Genomic DNA, 9,160 nt, shown 5'->3' on the forward strand with positions numbered 1-9,160 from the left:
GAAACCAACCCTGATAGCCCCTTGATCTTTACAGAACTGCATCCTCCAGAACTGTGAGAAATAAATTTCTGTTGTTTTGGCTAAAATAAATAAATAAATAAATAAAAAATAACAATGGATCTTCATATGGCTTGGTTCATAAAGAACTACAATCCTACCAGTGTTTATGCAGATCAAAAATTGTTCAGATTTGAAAAGAAGTAGAATACATGGATATATAACTCATGTACAATAAGAGGTGTATGTTATTCAACTCTATGTGCCTAAATTATTGTGCAGGATCTTGGATTTTTTAATTAAGATTTTACATTTTGAGAGAAGTTTTAGGTTCATAGCAAAATTGAGGGAAAGTTAACATATATTTCCCAATCATACCCAGTCTCCACACATGCATAGTCTCCCTCATTATCAACATCCCCCACCAGAGTGGTACATTTGTTACAACTCATGAACCCACACAGACACATTGTAATTACCCAAAGTCCATAGTTTACATTAGGATTCTTTGTTGGTGTTGTACATTCTATGGGTTTGGACAAACATATAATGACATGTACCCATCATTATGGTATTATATAGAGTATTTTTGCTGCCCTAAATATCTTCTGTTGTCCACCCACCTCCCTCCAAACCCCTGGCAACCACTAATCTTTTTACTGTCTACAAAATTTTAACTTTTTCAACATGTCATATAGTTAGAATTATCTGGAATGCAGCCTTTACAGATTGGCTTTTTTCACTCAGTAATATGTACTTAAGGTTCTTCTATGTCTTTTCATGACTTGATAGACCATTTCTTTTTTAGTGCTGAATAATATTCCATTGTCTGGATATACCACAGGTTATTTATTCATTTACCTCCTGAAGGAAATCTTGGTTGCTTCCAAGTTTTAGAAATTATGAATAAAGTTGCTATAAACATATGTGTGCAGATTTTTGTATAGACATGTTTTCAACTCCTTTGAGTAAATAACAAAGTGCATGATTGTTGGATAGTATGATTAGGGTATGTTTATTTTTATTTTATTTTTTTAAGATTTTTTATTTATTTGACAGAGAGAGACACAGCGAGAGAGGGAACACAAGCAGGGGGAGTGGGAGAGGGAGAAGCAGGCTTCCCACAGAACAGGGAGCCCGATTCGGGGCTTGATCCCAGGACCCTGGGACCATGACCTGAGCTGAAGACAGACGCTTAATGACTGAGCCACCCAGGTGCCCCTATTTAGTTTTATAATAAACCACCAAACTGTCTTATGAAGTGGTTGTACCATTTTGCATTCCCACCAGCAATGAATGGGCATTCCTGTTGCTCTATATCCTCACCAGCATTTGGTGTAAATGTTCTAGATTTTGGCCATTCTAATAAGTATGCAGTGATAGCTCATTGTTTTAATTTACATTTACCTGATGACATATGATGTGGATCATCTTCTTTTCTAAAAAGATTTATTTATTTATTTTGAGAGAGAGAGTGAGCAGGGGGAGGGACGGGGAAGAGGGAGAGAATCTCAAGCAGACTCCCTGCTGAGCATGGAGCCCAACACAGGGCTTGATTACATGACCCTGAGATCATGACCTGAGCCAAATCAAGAGTTGGACCTTTAACCAACTGAGCCACACAGGCGTCCCATGGATCATCTTCTTATAAGCTTATTTGCCATCAGTGTACCTCTTTGGTTAGAAGTCCATTAAAGTCTTTGGTTCATTTTTTAATTAGGTTGCTAATTATTGAGTTTTAAGTGTTCTTTGTATATTTTAGATAATAGTTCTTTTTTTCCAAGTTTTTATTTAAATTCCAGTTAGTTAACATACAGTGTAATATAAGTTTCAGGTGTAGAATTAAGTGATTCAACATTTACGTACAACACTCAGTGCTCATCACAAGTGCCTCCTCAACCTCCATCATCTATTTAACCCATCCCCTCACCCACCTCCCCTCTGGTAACCATCAGTGTGTTCTCTATCGTTAAGAGCCTCTTTCTTGGTTTTCCTCTTTTCCCCCCATCTTCATTTGTGTTTCTTTTCTTAAATTCCACATATGAGTGAAATCATATGGTGTTTCTTTCTCTGACTGACTGATTTCACTTAGCATAATACTCTCTAACTCCATCCATGTCATTGCAAATGGCAAGATTTCATTTTTTTTTTTATGGCTGAGTGATATTCCATTGTGTGTGTGTGTGTGTGTATCTCACTTCTTTTTATTTTGAAGATTTTATTTACTTATTCATGAGAGACAGAGACAGAGAGAGAGAGAGATGCAGAGGGAGAATCAGGCTCCCAAGGAACAGGGAGCCCGATGCAGGACTCGATCCTAGGACTTGAGCTGAAGGCAGACGCTTAACCATCTGAGCCACCCAGGTGCCCTATCTCACCTCTTTTTTATCCATTCGTCAGTTGATGGACATTTGGGCTCTTTCCATATTTTGGCTATTATTGATAATGCTGCTATAAACATCAGGATGCATGTGTCCCTTCAAATTAGTATTCTTGTTGGATAATAGTTCTTTATCAGATGTGTCTTTTACAAATATTTTCTCCCATTCTGTGGCTTGTCTCTCATTCTCTTAGCATTATCTTTCACAGAAATGTTTAATTTAATGAAGTCCAGCTTGTCAATTATTTCTTTCATAGATTTTGCCTTTGGTGTTGTATCTAAAAAATCATCCCCACACCCAAAGTCTTCTGGATATTCCCTTATGTTGTCTTCTACAAGTTTTATACTTTTGCCTTTTACATGTAGATCTGATCTATTTTGAGATAACTTTTGTAGCAGGTGTAAAGTTTGTATCTAGATTTTATTTTTGCATATGGAGGTCCAATTATTCCAACACTGTTTGTTGAAATGACTATATTTGCTCCATTGTATTGCTTTTGCTCCTTTATCAAAGATCAGTTAACTATATTTATGTAGGCCTATTTTCAGCTTTATATTCTGTTCCTTTGATTTATTTGTTTGTTCTTTCACTAATATCACACTGCCTTAACTACTGTAGCTTTATATTAAGTCTCATAATCTGGGAGTGTCAGTCCTCCGATTTTGTTCTCCTTCAATATTGTGCTGGTTATTCTGTTTTTTGTTTGTTTGTTTGTTTGTTTGCCTTTCCATATAAACTTTAGTTTGTCAATGTTTACAAAATAACTAACTAGGATTTTGACTGGGATTGCACTGAATCTATAGATCAAGTTGGAAAGAACTGACATCTTAACAATATTGAGTCTTCCTGTCCATGAACATGGGCTATTTCTCCATTTATTTAGTTCTTTTTTTATTTTATTCATCAGATTTATGTAGTTTTCCTCCTGTAGATCTTGTACATATTTTGTTAGATTTATACCTAAGTATTTCATTTTGGGGCAGTCCTAATGCAAGTTATATTGTTTTAAATTTCAAATTCTGCTTGTTCATTCTGGTATATAGGAAAGCAATTAACTTTTGTATATTAACCTTGTGTCCTACATTCTGACTATAATACCTGATTAGTTCCAGGAATTTTCTATTGATTATTTCAGATTTTTGGCTTAAGCAATCATGTCATCTACAAACAAAAACAGTTTTATTTTTTCCTTTGCAATCTATATACACCTTATTTCTTTTTTTTGTCTTATTTCAATAGCTAGGACTTCTAGTATTATGTTGAAAAGGAGTAGTAGGAGGGGACATCCTTGACTTGTTCCTGATTTTAATGGAAAAGCTACTAGTTTCTCACCATTAAGTATAATGTTAGCTATAAGGTTTTTGTATATATTCTTTATCAAATTAAGGAAGTTCCCATCTATTTCCACTTTACTGGGTGTTTTTATCAAGAATGGGTGTTGGAGGGCGCCTGGGTGGCTCAGATGGTTAAGCGTCTGCCTTCAGCTCAGGTCATGATCCCAGGGTCCTGGGATTGAGTCCCGCATCGGGCTCCCTGCTAGGCGGGGAGCCTGCTTCTCCCTCTGCCTCTGCCTCTCTCTCTCTCTCTCTCTCTCTGACTCTCATGAATAAATAAATAAAACATTAAAAAAAAAAAAAAAGAATGGGTGTTGGATTTTGTTGATTAGTTAATTATGGCGATAACTTTTTAGATACAATGCTTTTTCTGCAACTATTAATATTTTTATGTGTTTATTCATTTTTTGCTCCCCCCGCCCCGCCCCCAGCTTAGTTAGAACAGAATGGTTAGAGTGGGCTGGAGTTGGATATTTCACTTTCCCCAGGTCGTTTAAGGTCTAATTATACTCTAGCAGGTTAGGGTCTGGTTAACCTGTTTCCCAGGGTGAGCCTTGTTAAGAAAAACAGAGTACTCTGGTGTATCTCAAAATGGTTACTTTACCATCCCCTAATGGAAGCACGAGGGGATTTTTTCCCAATATTTACTGTGAAGAACCTGTTCAAGTTCCTGGAAGTAAATTTCATGATATCATGGGGGCTCCACTACAACTGGATAACACTGAAGTTTTTAACTCTCAGACTTGCCCACTGAGCCTCCAGCAACTCTTCACTTACAGTTTAAGTTTTCCTATCTTGTCACTGGTACCCACAGCAGTTTCTGCTTGTGAGCGTCAGTTTCAATAATCTGCAAATCTCTTTCACCTGTTATATTGTTATATTGTTATAAGGGGGGGCAGCAGTTTGCCCTATGTCCTCCCCTCTCTTATGGATCCAAGAAAAGTTGTTGAGTTTCTAGTCTGTTCAGCTTTTTACTTGTTAGGAGAGAGTGGTTACTCCCAAGCTCCTTACATATGGAACACTGTCTTAAATCTATTGATTTTTCCTTTCAAGAGTATAGATTTATGGGAAGGGATGATAATGATGGGAAAATGTTTTTAAATATAGTGAAGTATTATATTGAAGTGTATCACTCAGAATTCTTGTTTTCAGCTTCTTCTTTGGTATCTGACATTATCTCATCTGGTAAGTTGATAGAAAGACTTTCAACTAACACTGTCAATATGCCAACTAAAATTTAGAATCAGTATGTTTGCATACCTTCTGGCCAGACTAGTATGATAATCATCATTTCACTGAGGAATTAAGCTATCAATATAGTAGTATGCTTGTATGGAGACCATTGTGGTTATTAGAACTTAATTGTGTGTTTTAGGAATTACCTGTTTTTTTCCTAAGTTATTTGATTTTTTAGTATATAATTGTTTATAGTAATCTGTTACCACACTACGTATATCTGTGGTGTCTCTTGTATTGTTTTCTATTTCTCCTTTTGGTGTTTGAGTCTTCTCTCCTTTTTTTCTTAATGTAGTTAAAGCCTTGCCAATTTTTAGTTTTTTTTGAAAAACTGATTATTACTACCAATGTCATGTTATTGTTTGTTCTGGTCTCTATTTTATTTCTTTCTGATTTTTCTTTGTTGTTTCCTTCTTCTACTAAATTTCAGCTAAGTATCTTCTTTTTCTAGTTCTTGTGGTGTAATGTTGTTTATTTGAACTTTTCTTCTTAATATAAGCACTTATAGCATAAAATTCACTCTAACATCTGCTTTTGCCACATCCCATAGGTTTTGGAATATTGTGGGGTTTTTTTTGAGACATATTTTGATTTGCCATTTGATTTATTATTTGGCCCATTGCTTGTGCAGTGCTGTATTGTTTAATATTTACATGTTAAATATTTAATATTTACATTGTAGATTTTCACCTTTGTTTTATTGTTGATCTCTAGGTTTGTACATTGTGGTTGGAAAATGTACTTGGTATGATTTCAATCTTCTTAAATTTGTAACATTTGTTATACTTTTTTTTAAATGTGATTTAACCAGGGGATTCTTCTCTATGTACTTGATGAAAATGTATATTCTATTTTTCTGGGATGGAATGTTTTATATATATCTTTTAGAACCTGTATTCTGAAGTATGCTTCAAGTAAAAAATGTTCTTGTTGATTTTGCATCTGGATAATGAAATTTGTTGAAAGTAAAAAAATAATAAATTTTAAAAAATAGTTAAGAGACAAAAATCTTTTTTTTTTAATTTATTTGACAGAGAAAGACACAGCAAGAGAGGGAACACAAGTAGGGGGAGTGGGAGAGGGAGAAACAGGCTTCCTACCGAGCAGGGAGCCCAATGTGGGGCTCGATCCCAGGACCCTGGGACCATGACCTGAGCCAAAGGCAGATGCTTAATGACTGACCCACCCAGGGGCCCCAAAACAAAAAACCTTACATGGTGATATATGTCAATTATTTCTAAATAAAACTGGAAAAAATTTAAAAAGTAAAAAAAATTAAAAATAAGGTTGTGATGCTTAACTTGGGGTAATAGAAAGGATAGCAGATATTGAATGGTTTTCCAGATTTCAGCTTAGGGCTCCTTGGCCAGATATCTTAGTAACAGCATCAGAACTGCCACCTAGGGCTCTTTTTTTTTCACTTTTTTTTAGATTTTATTATGTTATGTTAATCACCATACATGACATCATTAGTTTTTGATGTAGTGTTCCATGATTTATTGTTTGCGTATAACACCCAGTGCTCCACTCAGTACGTGCCCTCTTTAATACCCATCACCAGGCTAACCCATCCCCCCACTAGAACCCTCCCTTTAGAACCCTCAGTTTGTTTCTCAGAGTCCATAGTCTCTCATGGTTCATCTCCCCCTCCGATTACCCCCCCTTCATTTTCCCCTTCCTGCTATCTTCTTCTTTTTTTTTTTTTTTTAACATATAATGTATTATTTGTTTCAGAGGTACAGGTCTGTGATTCAACAGTCTTACACAATTCACAGCGCTCACCATAGCACATACCCTCCCCAATGTCTATCACCCAGCCACCCCATCCCTCCCACCTAGGGCTCTTTCATACAGCCCACAAAGCCAAGTATTTTGTCTCAGACCCAGAAAAGACTATTTATAATAGCTTTGATTTATTGAATGATGAAAACATGACAGGCACTGTACACATGTTAATGTTTAACGTGTATTATTTCATATGAATTATATGAAGATACTATTAATATCCTTACTTTTTGCATAATAAAATTGAGGTTCACAGAGGTTAAGTGATTTTTTCAAAGCAGAGTAAGGACTTAGATCCAATTCTGTGAAACATTAAAGCTTCTATGGTTTATGGCAGGGGCCAGCAATTTTTTTTTAAATAAACAGTCATATAGTAAATAACTTTGGCTTTGTAGTCTATACAGTCTCTCTTGCAACTACTTCATTCTGCCACTGTAGAATGAAAGTAGCCAGAGATAATATGTAAACAAATGAGCATGACTGTGTTCCACCGAAACTTTATTTACAGACCCTGAAATTTGAATACCACATAATTTTCATGTATCATGAAAGTGTTTTCTTTTTTATTTTTTCAACCATTTAAAAAAATGTAAAAGCCATTCTTAGCTCATGGGTCATACAAAAACAGGTGGTGGTCCAGATTTGGCTTCTGGGGCCATAGTTTGCTGATACTTAATCTATAGCATCTCAAAGTTTGCAAAGTCTGGCAATCACATAATTGAAAGACTTCATCAACCACTCTACTTTCCCTTAATAGCTCAGTATGGGTCAGTCATGCATGCACACATCTTTTTTGGAGATACTTGTCTATTCAGTACCATATATGTACTAATTTTATCTGGCACAAAGTAATCCTCTTCTAAGAATCTATTCAAATATTCTAGCATTCACTGAACAAGTCTGTATTTATTGGATTCTTTTATTTTTTTAACCTGGCTCTTCTTTATTTCACATACCATGCCAAAGGCTTGCCCATCGTGCCAACATTTGTTCTATAATATATTCATCTTCCAACAGCTTAGGGGCATTTTCTACACAACAGTTAATGACTTTCACAAAAATAACAAATATGTAACTTTTTAAGTATTAAGAATGATTGAAGGATTCTACTCTTGTCAATGATTTCAACAATAGACAGCCTTACTAAAAAGCTCTTGCAGTACACTGTCCTTTTTCTCCCTAATCCCTTTAAACATTACTCTTATGCACTGTAACCCTCAATACCTAGATAATGAGATCCATGACAGTAAATGTCTTGCTCACCAGTGCCTAGCACAGTGGCTTGTCACATAGTAAGTATTCACTTGTTAAATTACTGAATTATTAAGCTTCCAAGGTTAGCTGGAAAATGCACACACCCTTCAGATCATAGGCCCTAATAATTTTGATAAGTCATAGCATAAGATAGTCTCCTTAAAAGGACTTATGGGTCCCCAAAATGCTATAAGATCAGAGATTTTCTGAAGCTTTGGGTAGGAGAAAAACAGGTGTTTTGAAAGCTTTTGCTTTGTCAGAGGAGTCTTTGATAGGCTAGAAAACTACTTAAGAATGGTACTGTCTCATCTCTCACAGCTTTTGGTGATTGATGGAGTGGACGATCCCCCAACCCCACAAGTTATTCCATATGTTGAAAATTAACATTTGGGACAGAGTTACCATCTAGTAAGAAGAATTACCATGTTATTTCTCCCTGCCTGTGGGTTTGGCTTAAGGCTTTGTATGCTCTGTTATCTGAATTAGATGTGGGCAGAAAAGCTAATAAGATAAAAATTGTGGATGTGGTTTCCATCTGGACCTGTTAGCTTTTGCTGTGCTCCAGAACTTTAGACCCCAAAACTAACCATTGTCAATTCTACAGTGTAACTATGCCTTCATCACAGGATGGGCAGAGAGAGAGTATATGTGAATAGCTCAAAACAAACCTCTCTCCTCTACCTTAAAATAAGTTCAAAGCAATAAGTCAAACAGAGAAAGACGTGTATCATATGATCTCACTGATATGAGGAATTCTTAATTGCAGGAAACAAACTGAGGGATGCTGGAGTGGGGGGTGGGTTGGGAGGGATGGGGTGACTGGGTGATAGACACTGGGGAGGGTATGTGCTCTGGTAAGCGCTGTGAATTGTGCAAGACTGTTGAATCTCAGATTGGTACCTCTGAAACAAATAATGCAATATATGTTAAGAAAGAAAAAAAAAGAAGAAGAAGGTAGCGGGAGGGGAAGAATGAAGCGGGGGAAATCGGAGGGGTAGACGAACCATGAGAGACGATGGACTCTGAAAAACAAACTGAGGGTTCTAGAGGGGAGGGGGGTGGGAGGATGGGTTAGCCTGGTGGTGGGTATTGAGGAGGGCACATTCTGCATGGAGCACTGGGTGTTATGCACAAACAAGGAATCATGGAACACTTCATCTAAAACTAATGATG

Source organism: Mirounga leonina, unplaced genomic scaffold, assembly GCF_011800145.1.
Source record: "Mirounga leonina isolate KUSES-001 unplaced genomic scaffold, KU_Mleo_1.0 Mir_101222, whole genome shotgun sequence".
NCBI lineage: Eukaryota > Metazoa > Chordata > Mammalia > Carnivora > Phocidae > Mirounga > Mirounga leonina.